The 25,000-nt window shown below is 35.3% G+C and overlaps 1 protein-coding gene across 7 annotated transcripts in view; it reads left to right on the forward strand.

Annotated features, from left to right (window-relative positions):
- Positions 1-25,000, forward strand: part of LOC136835342 (potassium voltage-gated channel subfamily KQT member 1-like) — a 924,117-nt gene that overhangs the window by 701,251 nt on the left and 197,866 nt on the right. The window lies entirely within an intron of this gene.

Consider the following 25,000-nt stretch of genomic DNA (forward strand, 5'->3'; position numbering starts at 1 on the left):
TCGTAAAAGTACAGGGGACAATTTATACCAGTAGGAGAGGGTTAATGGTCCCTCGTCAAAATACAGGGGACAATTTATGCCAATGGGAGAAGGTCAATGGTCCCTCGTAAAAGTACAGGGGACAATTTATACCAGTAGGAGAGGGTTAATGGTCCCTCGTCAAAATACAAGGGAAAATTTATGCCAGTGGAGAGGGTCAATGGTCCCTCGTCAAAATGCAGGGGATAACTCATACCAGTGGAGAGGGTCAATGGTCCCTCGTCAAAATACAGGGGACAATTTATACCAATGGGAGAGGGTCAATGATGCCTCGTCAAAATACAAGGGATAACTTATACCAGTGGAGGGGGTCAATGGTCCCTCGTCAAAATACAGTGGACAATTTATACCAGTAGGAGACGTTCAATGGTCCCTCGTCAAAATACAGGGGATAATTTATATTGGTAGAGAGGGTCAATGGTCCCGCGTCAAAATACAGCAGACAATTTATACCAGTAGATGTTCAATGGTCCCTCGTCAAAATAAAGGGGACAATTTATACCAGTGGAGAGGGTCAATGGTCCCTCGTCAAAATGCAACAATTTATACCAGTAGGAGATGTTCACTGGTCCCTCTTCAAAATACAGGGGACGATTTATACCAGTAGATGTTCAATGGTTCCTCGTCCAAATACAGGGGATAATTTATACCAGTGGGGAGGGTCAATGGTCCCTCGTCAAAATACAGGGGATAATTTATACCAGTGGAGAGGGCCAATGGTCCCTCGTCAAAATACAGGGGACAATTTATACCATTAGGTGTTCAATGGTCCCTCGTCAAAATACAGGGGATAATTTATACCAGTGGAGAGGGCCAATGGTTCCTCGTCAAAATACAGGGGACAATTTATACCATTAGGTGTTCAATGGTCCCTCGTCAAAATACAGGGGATAATTTATACCATTAGGTGTTCAATGGTCCCTCGTCAAAATACAGGGGATAATTTATACCAGTGGAGAGGGCCAATGGTACCTCGTCAAAATACAGGGGACAATTTATACCATTAGGTGTTCAATGGTCCCTCGTCAAAATGCAGCAGACAATTTTTACCAGTGAAGAGGGTCAATGGCCCTTCGTCAAAACACAGGGGACAATTTATACCAGTAGGAGGTGTTTAATAGACCCTCGTCAAAATACAGAGGATAATATAGCTAAGTCAGTATTTATCACAGAATATTCTTGTATTGCTTTACTCAACAACAGAAAAGAAAGGAAAACTTGATGAATATTACCATTCACTACTACGAAACAAAACATGTCATAATACATACCCACTCACATGCGCGCCGGCACACACACGCACACAAACACATATACGTATATATATACATGTGTGTGTTTAAGCGCGTATGTGTGAATGTTAGTATGCCTGAGTGTGTGCGCTCAATGACATGCCTATTACATTATGCTTATGCGAAATTATGGCACAAATACAAATAAATCACTCAAACTCAAAGAAATGCTTGTTATTGCTTTTTTTTTTTTAGAAAAACTACCCTTTAAAGTTTAGACTCTATGGAAACTTATGCGATAGTCCGGGTTCCATTTTGCTGTAAGTGTCAAAGGAGGAACGTCATCAGGACAAATACACCCTTGACATATGTTTTCAGACACGTAGGGCCATAAATTTATGTTTGCTTAATACAATGTACTCATAATGTGGTGGGAAACTGCTCACGCATAATAATACATCTATATACAAGAATGCAAGGTGGGCAACAATATATAAATCGCATTATTTAATCTACTAGACATTTAACATAGTTATGGGAAAATGAAGCTGTTTGAAATCAAGAAATACTAATTCACTTCCTTTTGTATAAGAAACATCTATTTAAACTTAAATATCAAATACGAATTTAGTGCTTTTTGGTTGTGATTTATACACATATTCAATCCAAAGCAAATACACCTTTAGTTTCCTATAGCACCTGACAGTGTTATAAATGTTTTCCTCTGCAACTCTGTGATTGAGACATTCAACGGACATCAGGATTAAACATTCAAGCACTTTTTAACACACCCAAAGAAAAAAGTAAAAATGTGGAACTGGGGATGCACATGACGTCACATCCATAGCAGGCGAGCGTAGGCAAGTCCAGTGTAAGAGCTGATGCCGCATAAAAGTAAAAACCCGTTTTGATAAACCACCTGTGAGGGGGAGCAATAAAACGTCATTCTCTGACAATATTAACTCAATATTGATCATTGCAATGAAACATATTGACATTTAAAAACTGTCGTTCATTCCAACGGTGAGGGGCAAATATACGGGATGATCTATATTCCATTCTATTGTGGTTATGAATAGCGCGATTCTGTGAAAAATTTCTTCTTATAATCGCTTCATTAACTAATTGTTGCTTTTATCATCAACACCTAACATAAAAAAGTAGCTGTATTACATTAATGGAATATCATAGAGCACATAAGGGAACCAGAGTAAACCTAACTTCAGTGCAGGGCAAAAGCAAAAATACATAAAAATCTTTTACAATCCACCGAAACCAAAATAGTGCAAGCCTTTCATTTCATCGTGGGCGCTATTCCAAGCACAACGGGGAAAAACAAAAAAAAAAAAAAAAAAAAAGTGTGAAAAAAATTACAATGTTGAGGCACTGTAGGAGAACACAGGACTGATACACGTCCTAGCAATCCATATTTCAAGAGGACATGAAACGGACAAGCCTAGTGGATCCCTCGAAATGGAGAGCTTTTGGTCCTTTCCAAGGACATGACAAGTTCTGGAGCAAATGGCTTCCTTCTCCCTGGGCCATTTCCCAGTGGATCCAGCCGTTATGTATGCGTAAGAAATATATCCAGTTTAAACATTTATTAACAAAGATTATTTGGACTGCCACCAGATTATAGGAATTGGGATTGGAATATAAGATTTAGGCCAAAGACCAAGCGCTGGGATCTATGAGGCCATTCAGCGCTGAAAGGAAAACTGAGAGTAAAGGAGGTTTGAAAGGTGTAACAGGAGGAAAACCTCGCAGTTGCACTATGAACCAATTCTTAGGAGAGAGTGGAAAGTAAGATGGAAGAAAGGGAATATGAACAGAGGTACAGTAAAAGGAATGAAAGGGGTTGTAGCTAGGGGCCGAAGGAACGCTGCGAAGAACCTTAGGTAATGCCTACAGTGAACCACGTGAGGTGCCACCAGATTATAATCAGCGTTCGTGAATTCACAGGATGTCAGTAATCAGATGATAAGTGAATGCGAATGCTTATAATATCATTTTAAGGGTATGAGAATTCAACAATAAAAAAGTAATATGATCAATATACATATGATGATATGAATATAAATGACATGGATCTGATCATAATCGAACTCGATGATCAAGACCATAGTTAATGAGAAAAAATAACGGTATCATAGACAAGAATTTATTCAAGTTTGCAGAAAGATGCAGTTAGGAATTATTCTTAAGTTCATCAATAAGTACATAAATAAAGTGCGATTTTTTTCATCCATTTCCATTCCAAAAGAAAACTGTCATTTATAGTTTCTTTACTGAACATCACAAGCTAAACCGTCTATAGCTGGACATTAAACATCAGTAGTAATTAAATATAGCGCAATTTAAGAATGAAATACAAATGCAACATATTGATTCCAAAGTCCATATACTATATATATATATATATATATATATATATATATATATATATATATATATATACATATATACATATATATGCAGTATATATATATAAATATATAATATATATATATATATATAGAAGTCAATTATACTACTCGTAAAATTAATTTAAGTACAAAAATCCTTGAAGGGGGAAGCTTATGCATTTCAATTCACCCTTCCAGATTCCCTTCTTCTTCGGCTGCTTAACTTTCAACATTTTTCCCTTTTTGGGGAAAACCGCGTCAAACTCATTCGAACTTAGCAACGTAATCGCTCGACCAAGGCACGAAAGCAAGAATAAGTGTCACAAAGTTTGATGGGCTTTTAATTGACAGGTAAAACGGAAAATAATGGCTAAAATGGTTATGAATTCATTGACGTCGGTTAGCTCAAATAACTGACTCCATAGAAAATTTTGCTCCAATATATACATATAAACACACATTATATATATAATATATATATATATATATATATATATATATATATACAGAGTGTATATATATATATATATATATATATATATATGTATATATATATATATATATATATATATATATATATATATATATATATATATATATATATATATATATATATACACATATATATATATATACATACACATAGACAGAGAGCAAGAGTTCATAGGACTTCAAGCAATATAATCTGTATGATAGAAAAAGTTCAATTAGGTAGGTGATCAAAGTCTGTTAAATTATGTCTGAATGAAGAAAAGCTCTGATTAAACTTGCGAGAAAAATCATTTATTTTTCTTTGTACACTCTTGAATGGGATACAGATGACTAAGAACTGCAGGAGCATAAAATTACTTAGCACGCTAGTGATTGGTTGGCCGGATTTCAACTGATAAAGAATAATAGAAAAAGGATTGAAAGGTGAAGTATGATGTGGATTTAGACAAGGAAGAGTACATATGGATCAAGTGTTTATAATGAGACGGCTATTCAAAAAGTGATAATTAATGGAATAGTTATATGTGGAAAGTGTTGAAAGTATATTGTGCAGTAGGTAATTTGTTATGAGCAATTAAAAATGTTTTATGTGAAGACCTAAGGACGTAGACAAGAGTGACTGCTTCAAACTAAAAGTAGATTTAAGACAATATTTGATGTCCCTTTGGTTATTCAACATGTTTATGGATGAAAGGATGTGAGAAGACCAATCCAGTACATGTATTGTTAGTGCAAGGTTGTGGAATAAGAGAACGAGCCAAGAATATTGTGGAACCGCTGGTGTTTGCAGCTGATAGTGTAATATTTGGGGAATACTAAAGAGACATAGCAGAAACATGTGAGTGAGTTTGAAAAGGTTTTCCAATAGAGAAGCTCAAAATTAGGTGATACCACGATGGTGTACACACACACACACACACACACACACACACACACACACACACATATATATATATATATATATATATATATATATATATATAGAGAAGAGAAGAGAGAGAGAGAATATGTACGTGCTCATATTTTACATTAGTCTGTTTCCACTCGCAGGGAATGGCTCCAGAGGAAAACTTCCAAAGGTTATTACTACAATCATATTTTGTGTGTTGAATTGCTGATGAATCTCACGTGCAAAGAATTTCCATAATATTTACTTTGAAATCTACAACTAAGGTTCATACACAGCATATCGAAACACTACAAAAACGCGCGCGCGCGCACACACGCGCCAGTATTAACTTATATCTTGCACACACTTTCACACATCTTAGATATTAAGAATCTACCTAATACCTATTTTATAACATCTAATCAGTTTTCTGTCTCTTACTCTCCTCTTTTATTCTAAAACGTTCGAACCATACAGCACACATTTCCACCAACCAACCGTCCTCCTTCACTCCCCCAAGTGACTCAAAACAGCCTGATTCATCCCCTAATCTGTTTAACCTGTACCACTTCTATATATCTCAATTTCGTACCCTCACCTTTCTTCTTACTCTAGGGCGCATCTACATACATACATACATACATATATATATATATATATATATATATATATATAATATATATATATATATATATGTATGTATGTATGTATGTATCTTTGTAAAAAAATGTATGTGCACATGTTTGTGTGGTGCCATAGCTCAGTGATAAACCACTGGTCTTGCATTTGCAAGGTACGTACTTCAACTCCCAACTTGCTGCCGTCCAGTCAATCCAAATTTGAATGGGTATCAGCATCAGCTGTGGTCAGGAAAGGGGCAGGGAATTATCAATCAAAAGCCTAACGAATTCCAAAGAACCGGAAAGCTCTGCCCTTCTGGTACCAGCCCTCTTAAGAGGAAAAGGAAATAAAGTGAAGAAGAAAATAATACACTGTGCACAACTTTAGCAGCAATGATTGCTGAAGCCTTTCACATGTTTCATCTTTATTTTTTTTTTAATCGGGTGAATCCAGGATCTTAACAAGAATTCTGCTAAGAGGTGCTAGCCCAATGCCCTTAAACACAGCCATTCGCCACAGTTAACTGACTGTAAGGTACCTAATTCAGTCTTTTAGGTTAACAAAAGCATATTAGATTTTCAGTATATTGGCATAAACCTAACATTTTCAGCCCTTCCCATCCGACAGGAATCGAACTAGGGACTCCTGTTGTGAGGCGGGGCTGTTCAACCTGCCCACGAGCTATTCGCCCAAGATATGCGTAAATCTGCGTAACTAAGGGGAAAATAAAATATTAGAAACACTGAATATATTATTTTCGTTCTACATATCAGTGTTGCGTTCTTGCCGTTTCCTTAATGTTCTACCTTTGCTGTTTTTGCCTGTTCTTCCTCATACTGGGCCCAAGTATTTCGTAACTATGCACATGAACACAGACGTATAGGAAACGAGTGGGACAGAAACAAAGCAGTGATTATTATGTTATTGTAATTGCAATTAAAATATATTTATTATTACCATCTGACCTCATAAATAAAATTTTAGCCTTAATGAAGGGATTTCACATAACGCATTACATACCAGTTAACCAGAAATATGAGGATCTCGTGATTTGTCAAAACTTTGTAATTAACCTATAATTATGAAAGGAATTTATATATATACATATATATATATATATATATACATATATATAATATACATACATGTGTGTGTATGTTGCATGTATGAATATTGTTTAAAATTACCGGTTGGAAAATTTGTAAATGTTCAAAGACTGGTTCCCTAATTTATTTTCAGGCACAGATTTGAAAGAAAGCCACTAACACCAAGATGATTTTGAGATTTCCTGCCTGAAAAATTTGATGTTATAAATGTAGAATATGTAAGAATCGATTGTGCACAACATTCCCGACGCCAATTTCAAATTTTCAAACAGATTTATCTACAAGGTAACAAGAAAAACATACCGTTTATATAGCCTTTTCTCTCCCACTATATTACTGTAAGTACCGTAGAAGCTTCACGTACACAGTGATAACTACTGCACCGATGATAATATCGAAATTAAAAAGCTTTACACGAAGAATACATTTTATGGTTATAATGTAAATGCTTTTGCACACAATAAAAGTTAAAGGTGAAGCCTAGATTTTACCCTCAACGAAAATACTGATTTTTCCCCCTGACATGCTTTGCAGGAAAAAATTAAAACAAAAGGATGCATGTTAAAAACGGACAAACATGAAAGCTTAATATATGTAAAACAATGTAAACCTGCAGCACCCTACGTGTGTGTTTTATAACATTTCTGGAAACTGGTTTTAATCTTTTCATCGTGTCAACTCGCGTTCTTTCGTCTAAAGTAATATACTTTGTTAGTTTTAGATTCTTTAGAGGGAAAGTAATTTTTCCAAGTAAAAAATGACAAAACACACTACGTTCCTCACGTCGCTAACAGCAGGACTGTCAATTTTCCACACACTCGATCGTGTAAAAGAAACCTTCATAAAAGATAAAAAATACTTAAAATAAGTCAATTTTGATCAAACAATTAGCTTGGTATATACGATCTATATAGAAGGAGGACAACAACTTTATTTACCCTATAATTAAATTATTATGAAAAAGTTGCTAATACCATTGACATCACGGTCTTGCCCAGAGAATAGCTAATTTCGAATAAATTTAATAAATTTGCAGAAAATACAGTTTTCCTTCAAAACCGATCCAACATCAAAGTGAATTACCGGTTTCCCGGGAGCACTACATGTATTTTGCTTACCAAAGGTCATTCACTTTTCCAAAAATGGTTATCAAGAAAGAGGAACACACCTTAGCTTTCAAGCTGTTTTAGAACTATCACGTCCCAGCATAAAGAAAAACAAGCCTACTCTTACTGTAGGCAAATAGGTTCCCCACAATCTACCAAAAATTTTCTGGTAACTTATAACAGAAGAAATTCCAAACATTTCAAGTATATTCGAAGGATTAGCAAAACTAGAATATGCAGAACTCCATCAGAGGTTAAAATACATGAACTGTAACGCGTAAATCAATACAATATAAAGTCTCTGTCCATAAATATCTTGAAATTATTAAAAATATGAGTGACTAGCAGTAATCGCAAAAACTGTCATCAAAATATCATAAGCGCCGGCATGCACATAGGATGTAAATGTAACGGTTTATGCAGAATCTAACAGAAACATATGAACTTGGAGCTGGAACAAGAAAACGTCTGGTTTCACGTAATTTCAAACAACTGACGTCTCACATTCTTCCTATATCTTGAGAAATAAATTATTTTTAAAACTAGGTGATAAAAGTATAATGACATACGATGATAATACAGCAGATATCTATCGGAAAGGGCTGATTTTATCGAGAGTTATAGCAAATCCATAACTTATATGAGCACATTTTAGGGTCTCGAACACAGGTCTTCTTACTTTCAACTGGGTTCTTTCCTCAGTCCAAGGACGCCACCGGAATATACAGATTTCCTCCTCCAAAAACAACAGCCTTACTGCCTTATCATCGCCTCCACTGCCTCAGTACAATTCTGCCTTTCATGCCTTCCAGTGCTGTATCTTCCAAAAAATCTCCACTCATCTCCAGTCTCCCTTGTCATAGTTCTCATCCAAGCAAGTTTGAGTCTGCAGATTCTTCTGGTTCCCATAAACAGCTATAGATATCCTAAAATGTGTCGGACATGTAACATTACACTCGTTATCCATAAAACCTTCCGAAATTCAGTTACGAAACATCATCAAAAGATGTCATGTTCCGCCATGCACAACCCTGAAACCATAAGCCATGCGTTCCCACTACCAGATTTGCACAATATATTGTTTTACTGATATATGCAAAGCATGAGCTGGGACTACACAGACAAAGAAATTTATTTATAGCATAAGTCTGAAATATCTGGTCATTCAAATGCGAAAATTCAGTACGCTAAGTTTCATTCCAAAGCCCAAACCATTTACCGGTGTCTGTGCGTTTACACGTACCTGCTATTTACATATGACTAAGATACTGAAACGGATACAGAGCGCTTTCAGTTACGACCTGACCAGAACAATCAAAATATGCTGTCGATAAGATTTTCGAAGAATACGTCATGGCTTTTAACCTCTATTTCTAATAAGGTCAAAGAGCTAAGAGGATTTAGTTCTTATAAGATGAGAAGCAGCGAGTTAATTCCAGCTGCAGTCATGAAAGGATACTAAGCATGGCTATTTATAATATGATTCGAAGGAAAACAGAGAGAGAGAGAGAGAGAGAGAGAGAGAGAGCAATATGCTTTGTGATCAACCAGATAATACTTTGAAAATACAAGTATGACATATTCAGTGTAACCTAAACAAACAAGGTTTTTATGAAACAATAATTTGAAATAATCCACTAGAAATACAAAGGCTTACTTTGTACATATGTACTTTTCATTCATTTAAAAATGGGATCATTACATCCCACACCAAATTATTACTGATGTTCGGCAAAATAATAATAACAGTAATAACTGCATGAAAAGAATGGTCGATAAAAACATCAAATAATTTATTCGTCATCAAATCCGGAATTTTCGGGATTAGATTTCATGTTATATTAAACACAGGAGACATGAACCATGTCTTAACGCGCATGTTGAAAAGAGGGTCACATTACCATCAATCCAAGGATCCTAAACTGATAACATTTTTTTATTGCTATCATTCACTTCTTAAACAAAGTTCCTTCAAATTCCATTAGTAACCTATTAACCAATGCAAGAATAAATAAAAACTCCACTTTCCACAAAGCAAGAGAAATAAATGTTCTTAATTTTGCACTTCCTTATAAAATATGATTTAAGGACCGATATCAGCATTACCGTAATCAGAACCTAAAGTAGTTAATCTGCATTGAATAAAATTTTCATTTTTATGCCAACTTTCCAAGATAGGTCGTAAAAACATATTCATTAATTAAGTTAGTATGTAATGAATAGAGGGCATGAAAACCAAAGTCTTCACTTTGTGCTGGAATTATAAGTTACTACGAAAAAGAAATACGTTAGCAAAACGTTTTACATTGTCTTATCTCCACTCACGATTCCTTATTTTTCCCCCATCTACCAAGCGTAGGAGCTCGGGTGGCAACCATCAAAGTTAAGGAAAGGGTTAATGATGAGCCAGGCCAAGTTTTTAAGTAAATATATATGCAGTAACGTGCTTGCATGAACAAGTGCACTCTAAAAAAAACTAATTAAAGGTATTTTTTCATGCTACGGCGAGATATTTCCGCATGCTGTAACCTTATTATTCAAATTAAATTTAGACTTGTCTAGTCATGAAATGTTCTCAGCTGAAGTCAGAAACCATTACCTGTATAAATCTGGCTCTCCCCAGCACCAAACTGCAATTCGCCAACCGTCCCCCTATTCTCTCTCTCTCTCTCTCTCTCTCTCTCTCTCTCTCTCTCTCTCTCTCCTTTCTGAACTCTCACACAGCCCTGTGGTATAATTATTCACATTTAAACAAAGGGAGGCTTATGAGTCTTTACTCTCCCTACTGTGGTTTTGTTTTAGATGTTGACCCTGCACGTTCGTACTTTAATTATATCTATGAATTTAAAGGCTTTATAAAATGTAATTAACAAATAGTTTGCAATAAAACTAAATTCTGAAAAGTAAATATCACCATTAGCTTCACAATGATAATGAAAAAAACATGGCATCTAAAATTCAGTTCCTGGTAATTAGAGGAGTATTTGGCTTTCAAGGATCATAAAAACAGAAAACCAAAAACACATATTAAAAGAAAAATGTGTGAAAAAAGCGAACAAAAACATCAACAGCGCCGACTGGAAACCGCCGAAATATTGATTAATAAATCTCTCTCTCTCTCTCTCTCTCTCTCTCTCTCTCTCTCTCTCTCTCTCTCGCCAGTCAAAAGAAAGTGCCTTCTTCCATTTTCCTAATTATACTGAAATGCTGAAGGGCCCCTTTCATACACTTAAAGCACACCCCGCATGCTGTTCATATGAATTAGGGTAAGACCAGTAATTCACTTTTCAAACGGTGGAGTTCATGTAAGAAAACTCAACTTGCAGACGTCACTTCGATTAATCACTGACAGTCATTCCATTTTCCATCGGTGTTAGTAATAATCTTCCTCGTACATTAGGTATTTGCAAAAAAATCAAGTCAGATGAATCCGTACCTTTGAAATTCGTCGTGAAGTTTTACACTTTCACTAAAATATTTTCCCTGTAGTAATTCAGTAGCTTTCTTGTGATACTCAAAGTAATATCATTAGTGATATTTTAAGAAATGATAACGGTGAGTCGCTCAAATTTTAGAATACATGATCACATACATACGTACATACATACAATTTCCCAGTAACACTAAGTACATTAACTTTCCAATTACCGACAAGTATTGTGTATCTTTTTCAAGTTCAAATTACAGGATGAAAGCAGTTTAGTACAAAATACCTGGATTTTATTCATAAATCAGGCTGCATATCATTACTGGGAACCTGATGGACAGAAATGTCTACTTATATATTATTCAACTTACTGCAGCTCTGATAGCGATATACGCCTCTCAAAATAAGTAAAATAAAAAAATAACTAATACTGAGTACTATATCGGCCAACAATCCCAGTGTCCAACTGTAAGGGTGGCAGGAGCACCCCTTCTTACTGTGTACACTAAGAGAGAGAAAAGATATAAGACAAATGGCACGTACTGCCATTAGCCTCTTTTGCACATCCTTCCTTTATATCTAATTCTGAGGAAAATCGAAATTACCTCAAGAATGAGATTGAAAATCAGAGCAATACTGATATCCCAAATAACGCTATATTTATAGTATGTGTATATATATATATATATATATATATATATATATATATATATATATATATATATGTATGATATATGTATGTATGTATGTATGTATGTATGTATATGTATGTGATGTATATGTACATATATATGATATAGATATGTGTATGATATATATATATTATATATATATATATATATATATATATATATATATATATATATATATATATATATACAATGTGTGTGTATATGCATGTGTATATATATATACACATATGTACATTATTCAAAAAATCATTTTAAATATTTTTTAAACAAAATGTGAAGGACCATAAATATATTTACTCGACATTCAGAGTTCCCCAGAAGAGAAAAAAAGAGAGAATGAAAAAGTAACTTTTTATGCTTGGAAGAAAGCCTGGGGTCATTATAAAGATAAGAGAGAACACATTATCAAAAGAAACCGGCAGAAGCGATGACCTAAGGCAATTTCTAAGTAATGTCGACCTTATGGCATAAAATATTAAGGAAATGCGAGCAGATGTGACGAGGGGGGAGGGCCTCGGCGAGCCTCTAGGATATTTCAGGGTAACAATGTTCTTATATCTTGAACCCACTGAGGTCATGTTTACCGCAGCAGCCATGACCGCAGGGCATGCAAGGTAAACTATTCCTCATTTCCTTCCAAGATAAAGTCTATTTTCTCATCAAAAAAACGTCACTTAGCTCCCCGACGTCATTAGCTTAACAGTGCTTCAATTCTGGCTTCTCTCAAAATTAAAATTAATGAAATTCCTTCAGCGACGTCATTTATTTTCTCAAAATTTTCTGGAAAAAAGTGAAAATCAGGTCACGCCTGCAACCACGTGCTTTATGAAGAAAGTACGAGTACAGAAATGATCTTTTAGGACGACATAACCGCAGGGAGGTGCATTATATAACTCGTCTGATGGTCAGCTTTGGACTCTTAATCGCATTTTAGAATAATCAACTACCTTGTTTTCATGTATTATACTCTACCTGTTATCATGATCGAACTTTATGCCTGTCCAAATGGTAAGAAACTTGTATTTCTAATTACCGAATTTTGATAGCAATTACTATAACACTTTACTCACTTAGAAAGGGAGGTAATGTTATCTAGCCGAGAGTCAATGGATTTGATTCTTATAATAATTTCTTATTATACATATTAGTTCCGTTTGTGAAACTGCTGATTCTACAGAATGTGCAACCTCCAAGGATGTACCAGGAGGAGCGACATAATGCGAGGTATTCTCAACATTTTTTTTACTTCCTAAAAGAAACTAAAAAGGATTGCGCTTTTACCTATAATGGTATAGCTCACAGTGCCTTTTTGGACACGTTTATAATCAATGGTAGGACTGAAGTATGAGAAGCATCTCTGAACTAAGTTACAAGGAACAGTAAACTATAAGGAAGCCTGGCATTCAAAGCCGGTTAGAAATAAATCAACCTAGGACTTTTTAACGTTTTTGGACATACTAATGGCTGTCGTGTGCATTGTAACTGGTAAAAACCAAGACTTTTCCAGCCACGCGAATCCTTGCTGACCTAATTTTTGATAAGCAATATTTTTATTTAACTGGTCAGTGTAAGGTACTTTTAAATGTTAGAATACTAATTTTTGTCTCACTTTAAAGATGAACAGTTATACTTTATTGTAACTAGTTCAAAAAATGAAAACAACCAAAATAATAAGTAAAAATGATAAGTTCATTTATTCAGTTGATACTTTAAAAATACTTCCAAAATTGTAAAACTACAAAAATTATCTTTTGTCTAGACAGAGGGGAAACAGATTCTTTTACATTTTATAGTTCTCGAGTGCGCTTTCCCTAAAGATAGTATATTATATTCAAATATTTAGAAGACTTACACACAATCAGCCCAGACAATGTTAACTTCTATTTAAGCGCACAAACACCTTCCGGTCCTTATCTCCAATTATTATTATTATTATTATTATTATTATTATTATTATTATTATTATTATTATTCCATTCACTTCTTTGATTCTAAAGAAACTTGGTAGGTAAGTGCCTTGGAGAGTGGCGATTACTTCCAAAATATTGCTTACCATGAACGACAGTAATCTTCTGAATTAGCCATTATTTCAAATCGATAATTTAAGTATTTTCGACTCTGAACTGGGAGGTCAACACTTCCTTTTTCCCTGACTTCGATGAAAAATGATGTAGTTAACTTGGTGTATTGTAAGTATTTTCGAGAATTATTATGTGTGTGTGTGTGTGAAGTGGGAGAAAAAGGAGTTATTTGAAATAAACAATGATTCTTCATTCTCTTTTCCAATACAGTTTTGTACATACAAAATAACTGAATTACCTTCAAGACATTCTCCATCAAATAAATATCAGTGTAAATCACAAAGGTAAGAGCTCGGCGGAAATTTACTTGTGCCTAAAAAGTAAGGTTCTTTCCAAAAACGAGTCATATCATCTGATTTCAAAAGCATATTTAATAGCCGTTCTCTCTTGCTTCTCTCTTTTCCAGTTTCAGCTTCAACTCTGCAATCTGCTTCTCGTAGTCATTCCCCTTCTCCACGAGGCAATCTCGTTCTGCAGTGTGTTTATCATTAGCACCCAGAAGTCTTCTGTATTCTTCTCTCTAACTTTCCGACTTCAATTTGAACTTCTGCTGTCGATGCTTGCAGGTCAATTGCTTAGATCAACTGGGTACTTGTGTCCTCCAACTGTTCCGTCTTCTCGCTCAAGACATTTACTTCATGCTTCAAAGCTGATATTTCCAACGTCTCTTGTTCATCTATTTTCCATTATCATCTATCCGTTCCCATACTCTTGGATTTTACCACAGAGGTGATCAATACGAATAGCAAAACTCTCAGCCTCTCCTGGGCGTTCTCCTACAACTTGGGCCTTTTGCAACCTTCTTCGTAGGTCTGCTGGCGGGTTTTTGAACCAGCCTGACTTCCTTCAGCAAAGGAGGGCAAGGAAAGTCTCCTTGCCCTCCTTTGCTGAAGGAAGTCAGGCGAAAAAATGTGCTTGACGCCATAGTTAATCTCAAGACACTAAAGGAAAACCTGACGGAAGAAACTGCTGCTTTGCGAGGCCAGCTTCAAGGAAAAGGAGTGCAAGCATCACGCTGGCAGCTCGAGATCGGCCAGCATCCTGAATTCAGCAGACAGTTGGGTAGATAGATTGAAGAAAATCTCAAACTTCATGAGAAAATTGTGACCTTAGATAACGAAACTGGTGGACTCGTGGACAGATCGAAGGTTTGAAAAGGCAGTTGTCGTCCATTTATGGAGTTTTCTCTCCGAGATAAATACTTCCACTTTGAAAGGAATCACGTTCCCTGTTGTACGAGGCTTTATATGCTTATTTATTCAAAAATTTTCCTCGATTTAGTGAAATTTTAAAATATTTAAGTGAAAAATCTTCTGATCCTGATAAATTCCCATTAAATGTTCATGTAAGGTGTTCATACTACAGGGAATAATGGAATAGAAAATAAAATTGTGGTTACTCTAAAACTATCAATAGGGGTAGCTGAAGTTTGCAGGGTGCGACTGGACAGGTTCTATCAGTTGTCACATTTATTTGCCTTGTTTTAACACACACACACACACACACACACACACACACACACACACACACACACACAAAATTCACATATGACCAAAACTTTGTCGTGAAACAATTTATTGAGCAGCGATCTGACAAATTTATATTTATAGTCCAAAATACAGTTTGACACGCCAGCAGCCATATGACAAAAAACCTTAATACAAAATGGAGGTCAAGATACTGATGGTGTTCAGTATGAAAGTCAAATCTTTATATGTACAGCACAATATCAAGTTAATTCATATTCTTAGGGATGGTACCACAAAAATTTCACAACCTTTTATTAAAAAACCCTCCTACCCCCTACGGGTGGTTGTTTTCAGGTAGATACGCCCATGGTACACCAGGCACCTGAGACACGAGAGTTGTCAGATAATCTGTTACTACTGCTGTATATTAGTAGATATAATTGATAGAAACTTAATATTATTACTATTGTCATTAACAGAACATGGGCACACATGCTAACATTTACCTCCTCAATAGAGATCTGAACTCCCAAATACTGAGACACCTGGCCAAAGATAAATCTGTACACATGTATGCATACATACATACATACGTCTATATAAATATTACATATATAAATATATATATATATATATATATATATATATATATATATATATATATATATATCCACACATTCTGGTTGTCTTTGGTTCGACATAAGATTAGATGTAATCACAGTATTAGGACTCATGAAACGCGATAAAGAAAATCGATATTAAACAGGCTTAAAACTAGTACATTTATAATATATAGGTAGATAATTGTTTGTTAGCATTTCAAAGAACGAAGAACAAATGGAAGAGAAAATGTCTAAAAACTAAGTCGTTTCATGAACTGAGAAAAAGATGACATGAATTTCATTATCAAGGGATCCAAACCTGAAGCAAAAGCAAAAATTCTTTTGCACAACAGGGGAAGAGAGGAAGCCCCATGATAAAATTAAGAGCAGCTAAAGTCACAAATGAACACCTAAGCTTTACGAGATGGTGGAAGTATTACTTAAAGTCACCCGTGAAAGAATCATAAAACAGAGCTGGAAAGATCATACGAAAAAGTACAACGGGAAATTGAAAATATAAAAAAATAAATAAAATAAAAAGCGACTGAAGCTATTCTGAAGAGGTGGGCCCATCTGAAACTTGAGTGATTTCAAGGAGTTTGGTTTTAAATGGTTTCATTAATTTAAAACGAAATTCCTGTTCCTTTTAGAGATAAGGGAACGTCATGAATAGAAAGAAATATTTGCTACCTGAGGGCTGTTATAAATAGTTAATTCACGCCAGGGTATTCTGAATGAAAACACATTATTTATGTAACATTCGCCAACCTTACCTCAACGTAAGAGATTTTCTTGAAGAATATAAATATTAACATGAATCATTCATATACAGTTCACAAACAGAATCGTCCATATACAGTTCATAACCAAAGAAGTGATATTTTGTACCACTTAATTCCAGACATCTAAGTTATAAAGTCCCCAGAACAATCTGCCATCTAATTTGTAAGGTTCAGTGATTTTTCATGTTCTATTTTTTTTTTTTATCATGATGTGAGAGGTTCTTGCTATTTGTGATTTCCCTCTTTACCTCCGTCTTTTTTAAAATTAATTAATCCTATTGTTGAAATATATGAAAAAATTTAATGCTAACAATGCGTTAGACTCAAATATCTTACCTACTTCCCAACAATGTATTTTATTTTATAACAACATACTTCACTGACTGAAATCCGTATTAATTCAGCAACTGATTTAATAGTTAAAAAAATACAATACACCTCCAGCATCAAAGGCATTACATAGGCGAGGGTATAAAGAAAAAAATCAACAGCCATTTTCATTTTAGAGTCAACACATTAATATTCGAACAGATATCTATGCACGTTAACTGAAATCCAGCTAATAATATAAGCGATAAATTAAACTGCTCTTCTTTAGGCCGGAACTCATACAAAGGCTGCCTCCACAAGAGCGAACAACGAACAAACAGAATGGAATCAAGCATACTGCGAATAAATTTTTGTAAAAGAACGGGACGATTTTATTTCGTTTGCTATTCCCTAAAGAGTTATTGGCTCCAAACGACTTTTTTCCTCTCCATTTTTTTTTTCAAAGGTTTCACAAACCTGTTTTCAAACCAGGTCCGGATATTTGCATGTAGGGCACAAATGGAAACTGTACCTGAGGTGAGATCGTTCTACAAAATTTGATTTCTTTGGGTTACTGGTGAAATACTGTAGATCACTCTCAAGATCGGCGGAAGCTTTTTAGTTTATATAACGACAAACATAAAGACGAATCTATACACACATCCTGGAAGAATATACACACAAGCTAACGGTAAATACTACTGAAACATAAAATCTGTATGGTCGTCATTTTTTAGATAAGTCTCTACACATGACCCTCTACAGAAGGACTTCTTTCGTTCTATTTGCCATATACGTTCCGTTTGCATTAACATTCAGTGAATTCAACAGCGAATTTTATAAACACCACACACACAAGAGATGAATAAGCTATAAATGAGAGTGATAATAACAAAACATTTGCAGAAATTGCACTGACATTCGGTAAAGCTGTTCATTTGCTTAGAGCCATTTCTCCAGCATTATCGGGAAACAAGAAGAATATTTTACGAAAGTGTCATTCATTTACCTAAGTAGAAAGTCCAGGAAGAATGATAAACTTGTAAATAAACAGATGTCCTTTTATGTGGTTACATACCCGAATACACACAGCAATGTTTTACATAAAAACATAAAAAGCCACCCCAATCCACTTAAAAACTTTCAGTTAATATTCTCTATCACAACAAACCTTGATAATGCATTGTATAGAAAATAGATGAAGTTTATACCATATATGTTAGGATCCAAACTGATACTGTATTTTATATTAAGTTCATGGTTTAATAAAATGACAGCATTCTCATTCATCTTCTCATACAATTACCTACTTTTTACAAAACTCCCCACGCGTTTATTTAGGACTTAATAATAATAATAATAATAATAATAATAATAATAATAATAATAATAATAATAATAATAATAATATATACTGTCTATATATATATATATATATATATGTATGTATGTATATATGTGTGCACAAATGTATAAAAAGCAGGCTAAGGTGAGTTATAATGCATTTGTGTACACTACTGCATGTGCAAATACTAAAATCACATCCATACACGAGGAAAGACAAACACATACACACCCGCACACACATATATATGTGTATATATAATATACATATATATAATGAATTTTTAATTCACTTTGAGTATCACCATGAAATGGGAAAGTCGAAATTGAAAAAGGTAACAGAGGCTGAGTCCATTTGAAGTCGGCTAAACACAACAAAGGCGGAGTATTTGAGACCACAAAGGATACTTTCCAGAGTGTGTGTGTGTGTGTGTGTGTGTGTGTGTGTGTGTGTGTGAAAGAAAGTGTCTACACGATATGGCTGAAATTTTTTACAACATTTTTCAATTATTAAAGTGTTTAGCTTTCTGGAAAACATGAACAAGTATAATAAAAGTTGGATTGAGACTTTAAAAAAGTAGCAATAAACGGAACTGCAAAATTTTTAGAAACATCATTAGCATCACAGAAGCTATGGAATTTCGAAAATGGAGAAAAAAAATAACTTCGAATATTAAGATCTTTTAATATGGGGGGGGGGGTACCCAACAGAACATGTATATTGAAACCCCGGTTTCTCGATCCATGGTTTATAAAGCTTCAAAACTGGTGGAAATAGTTTAATTTTCAGAGTACAAGCGTGAAGAGAATCAGGTGGTGGTGGTACGCAGCAAATAATAAGGGATCGTAATTTACACAGGTGGGTCTGAAACCTAACCTCTGCTTCGACGATTTCTATTTTATTTTTCTTTCCGTTCTGTCCTTTCCCTTCGACTCCTCCTTACAGATCGCTGTCATCGAATTATCTGCATTAATCAATTCCTTTTCATTCTCTTTGTTCTTCTGACGAACTAATTACTCTGTATTCATAAAATTGAAAAACTTAAGGTGAGCAATATTACCAGCGTAATTATTATAAGAGATCACACGAAGCGATCTTTTCTAATCTTGGGACAAAGCAGTTCTCTCTTTCATAAACGTTAAACGTCACATCATCTATTCATTTATTTATTTTAATGTTGCTTATCGAATATCATACCTGCAAATTGTATACCATACCTGCAAACTGTAAGTCTAAAACTATAAGGTAATCATTTCCCAATTTTATTCTGTCTAGACACTAAACTTTTCCAGAGATGTTTACAGGGGTAAAGTTAAATGGCAAGTTCAGTTTCACCCAAAAAGTGCAAAAGAAAATGAATTAGTGAGCAATAAACAACGTTTATGTAGTGGCGACAGCCGAGTTATGTAAGCAATCAGTCAATCTCAAAGAAACCCGACAACTCGGAAACTATCTTGCACCGACTTCAATGATTTGATAAACGTATAAGCTTTTTACAAGGAAGACAGAAGAAAAGGGCTTCATCTCTATTCATAAGAAGTCCTCCTCAGGATCCTTAACGATTATAACCAGAGAAGGCGGGGGAGAGGAAGCTCAAAAGACTGAATGACAGGTGCTGAAGACCCGTCAGTTATCCGGCCTGCGGAGGTTTCCTTAATGAAAACCCTACTGCAGCATCGCTTTTTATTTTTACCTTCACATTCTAGGGAGAACATTAAAAGAAGGGGGAAAGGAGAAGATGCTCGTTCCCTTCCCTCGAATACATTAATGCACTGCTCTCTCTCACACTCTCTCTCTCTCCTCCTCCTCCTCCTCTCTCTCTCTCTCCCTCTCTATCTCTCTCTCTTCATTATCCGGCTGTACACACAGCCTCTTTACATAAACTCAAACTTCCCTTTTTAAACTAAGAATTCGTTTCGTCAAAGCTCTACTCTGAAGCCCATCTCATGATATATAATTCCATTAATGACTGCCAATACACCTTTAAGCTCGTACGCGACAACAATTATGGGATATTGCCGCTGGTTCCATAAGGATCTGATAAAGCTGCATGCAAGATCTAAGGAAGCGATAACACTGTTGGCATACGTGACATACAAAGATTCCTCAATCCTTTTCAACATAAACAGCCAGAAAGGAAGCCGATGATACTGGAATAATTTGTATTGACCCTAATAGGACCTCATGAGTATAAACTCAGCCGAGCCAGAAATTTAAATTTACATTTGTCTTTTATATGACTGTAGCTATGGATATATTTTATTTTAAAAGTGCAGATTTACTATTTTTTTAAGTACTTTTAACATATATCATATTCTTCCTGCTGTAAACATACTTATGTTGTTTCTCCAGCATCTTTACATAGATGTACTGATATCTTCACATAGAAAGTGAATTTAAAATATTTTGGAAAATCACATCCTGTTTTTCTCTCTCGTATATGTGCTAAATTTCACGAAGTTTTACCCACACGAGAATACACGATGAAATTTATGCATCCATATAGCATGCTAGAGAGAAAAGTTAGTTTTAGTCTTTCAGATCCTATAGTCATTTGGAAGAAATACACATGCTTACAACACACACACCAAGTTTTATCGTAGTACTGAAATTGCTTACACTTCTCTTGTAAGTCGATATACCATGACTATATTAGAACTAGTAGCTTCACAACCGCACTATGCAAAAATGAAAAGCTCGCTTTTAAACACACTGATTTAAAGACATATGATCATGATCATTGGCCGAAAGGAATCTACCAGCAAAACAGGATTATTGTTGCGCTATTTTATGTTTATATTTTGTCCGTTCATAATTTAGTTATTCTTAACTCCAGAAAATTAATACCTTGGGCACAGGAGGAGAATGAATTTAACCATAAACAGCTTTCCTTCCGTGAAACGGATATTTTTTCACCTATATATCCTACAAATTACTTCTAATCTGTTTTGTTGAACTTGAATCGTAACCGCTTTCGCTTTTATCAACGATTCTATTTTCAATACAGCCACTCGAGGTACTTGATAATAACCGCCTCCACCGCGTTAGCACTTACTATTCCACTACTATTTAAGGACGCAAGCATGCTTACACACATATATATATATGTGTGTGTGTGTATACAGTATTCATATATAATTTATGTGTGTGCAGCGCTACTTACACAGTCATCAATTGATTTGTAACCCCATTCCTAGTTAGTATAATGTTACAAAGCTCCTCCACATTTGCCAAAGAAATCTCAATCATATACTCGTAATAATCCATCCACTTTCTATATAATACGAGTTTCTTACTCGTCTGGAGAATATTTTCTAAACAGACCTGTTTCTCGTACAGAAAATCCACTAAAAATTCTGAATAACATTTGGTGTCAAACATACGAAGAGTGCGGAAGGGAACGAAACTCTTGATCAAGCCCTAACATATGCAAGTCTACTTTGTGCTATAATAATACTGACGGTCTCGGAAATCGTCGTATTAGAAAGGCAGTTAACTATAGCAGCTCTGTAACAGCAGAGAGGCCTGAAAGTTTCATCTACTCGTTACAAGCATAGCTCTGGATTTGGTTCCAACAGAGCAAGAACTAAACTCATATATTTTGGAAGGGATAAGTTTAACATACCATTTACAGACATTAAAGTGATTGCTGTAATACTCATAATTTCTCGTAAAGGAAAACGAATGCATTTCCATACATAAAAGGAATTTCTCAATATGTACCACTGTCAATAAATCACAAAGCACAATCAGAACGAGGAGAAATATCAGCCAGACAAATCAATATATCTGCACTAGCTGATACAAATATAGAAAACATACATCAAAGAGGAGCTATGCAGAAGGGGAGGGAGCTATACGGAATCCTTCCAATATGATTTAAAAGGCACTCGGAAGCCGAGCAAGGACCTGGAAATCAAGAAATTAAATGCAGCAATCTGTTTTGTCATCAACAGACAACGGATATCCAGGCTGACTCGTGTGATACAAAAAGAGGACGTAATTTCCCTGCTATATCGGAGCTATTAAAGGTAAATTGATAATAAATATCTCCACGAAAGCTTAAATATCCATCTACCCATGAGCGTTATGGGCATGGGCATGGCAATTTTTGGATCCCAACGGCATGAAAAAGATGCCATGAATCAAATGGGATTTGTTTTCTTGCGTGCAGGCAGAAGGGGTTCGAGGACATACAGGATTCTAAGATGTGAGTTTGCAATATCCCCTGTGCAGAAACCCGCAGACTGAAAAAAATCTGACCTTGAAATGTCTCGTTTATTATTTTCATAATCTAAACACACATCAGTAATAGAAAGACATAACTGGACAATGCTTTTCTAACACTGCTGTACTACATGATATCTTACTCCAAAGAGCGTTACAGGAATGGACATTTCAAAAATTATGAAAGTATCATAGATAATAACCAATGTTGGAAGAAACTTTCAGGATATGTGCATGAACAGTAATTTCTTCATCGCAATACTAGCTTGGAAGAAACCTTCTGGATTTACGAAGGTGCAAATAAGAACCAATAATGAATACGTAACAAAAATACAACATGATTACGAACTATCTTGAAAACAATGACCATCAGAAGAACGTTTTGAAAGTTTTGTTCAAAGTCGTCAGTTGAATGACAGAAGTACGTGAAATAATGATGATAATAATGGAAAAGTTATAGAATTTGAAAACGACTGAAAACAAATATCAAACAAAAAACATCCTATGTTATAACAAATAACTACAATGTATGGACATAAAAAAAAATGAGGTAAGTACAATCAAACTGCTTCTGAGAATTCATTTCCAAGCACAAGTCAATTTCATTTGGGTGCTTTCTTGGCGGCGAACAAAAAATAGATTCTCTCTCTCTCTCTCTCTCTTCTCTCTCTCTCTCTATCAACACGGCTGCCACAAAAGTAGAGAAAATTAATTTGCGAAAGAGAGAAAACAAATAAACCGACAACCAAGAGGGGGAAATTTTTCTCTATTGAAATCAGCGGCCCCGGACAAACACACAACCCACTCGCAAGCGCGCGCGCACGCACACACACACACACACACACACACACACACAAATACGCACACAATTCCATTTTCTCCCTCGGATACGGTCTTCCGAAAATGTAAAATGAAATACTTCTAAGGTTGAAAAATGTTTAAATGATGAGGACCTGATATCAGGGGCTGAAGGATTGTCTCCTTAATTCTCCGCGTCTTTTTTCTTCTTTTTTTCCAGCAATCAATGACAGACCGAACTTTTCTTTCTTTTCACTCCTATTCGGAATCTATGAGAGCGTCTCTGTCGATATATAGAACTTTGTATGGTCCATATATCGAATATGGCTCAAGTTCCTAGTGGTGGTTCGTTACTAAGGAGAGAGAGAGAGAGAGAGAGAGAGAGAGAGAGAGAGAGAGAGAGAGAGAGAGAGAGAGAGAGAGGGGAGAGGAAGAGGGGGGGTGGGGAGTTAAATGAAGGGTACGATGACGATTGGTCTGCTGAATGAGGTGATGAACATTGATTGTATATAATTTAGCCTATGTCGATACCTCTTCCGCGATAAAATCTACAAATGTCAACAAGTTTCAGAAAACTGTTGTTGTTTAACTTGTTCAATTTAAATAATAACATATATTTCATTTAAGAACACTTCTGATGTAACCTTCCGCCCCATCTCTCTCTCTCTCTCTCTCTCTCTCTCTCTCTCTCTCCTCAACGTGTTGAGAAGTAACAGGTTAATTTAATAACTTTAAATAATCACTGAAAAAAAAAAATATTTGAAACTAGCTGAAGGACAAGATACTTCAATTCTGAGCAGGGAAAGAAAAGTCAAGGACATTAAGTACGCAACAACACTCAAGCAAGTTTTGCCTCGATTCCTTATTCCATTTATTCCCAAGTTTAATATCTTGGATTATTCTTGTTAAGAAAGAAAAAAAATCTCATCTGCAAAACTGCGGATGTGGAAAACGCCAAGGGTGCAAACAATATGTCAAGAATTTGAAAGAGAACCGAATACAAAATGCTCGCTACACAAACTTTGGTATTGTACGAATAGAGCCAGACGGGCAAGGCTGTCAAAATGAAGCTCGGTCACAGGAACAAATAAAGAAAGAAACTGAGTGCTAATCAGGCTGCTTATATGATTCAGGAAACGAGGAGGAACATCTGAAACCACATACAAAAATAAGAAAATAACACAAGCATTTGCCAATCTCAGACATTACAATTCCGAATTGGAAAAAACAAATGTTTTCATGAACTACCTCCTAGCACAGAACGGCCTTGACCTTTAGTAAGACTGCTACATTTAATAACAACCTTAGAGTAAAACGCACGTAAGGGAATAATATTTCTTAGTCACATTTGCTTATTGCTTCACGTGAGACTGGGTGG

This window comes from Macrobrachium rosenbergii, chromosome 55, assembly GCF_040412425.1.
Source record: "Macrobrachium rosenbergii isolate ZJJX-2024 chromosome 55, ASM4041242v1, whole genome shotgun sequence".
Classification (NCBI taxonomy): Eukaryota; Metazoa; Arthropoda; class Malacostraca; order Decapoda; family Palaemonidae; genus Macrobrachium; species Macrobrachium rosenbergii.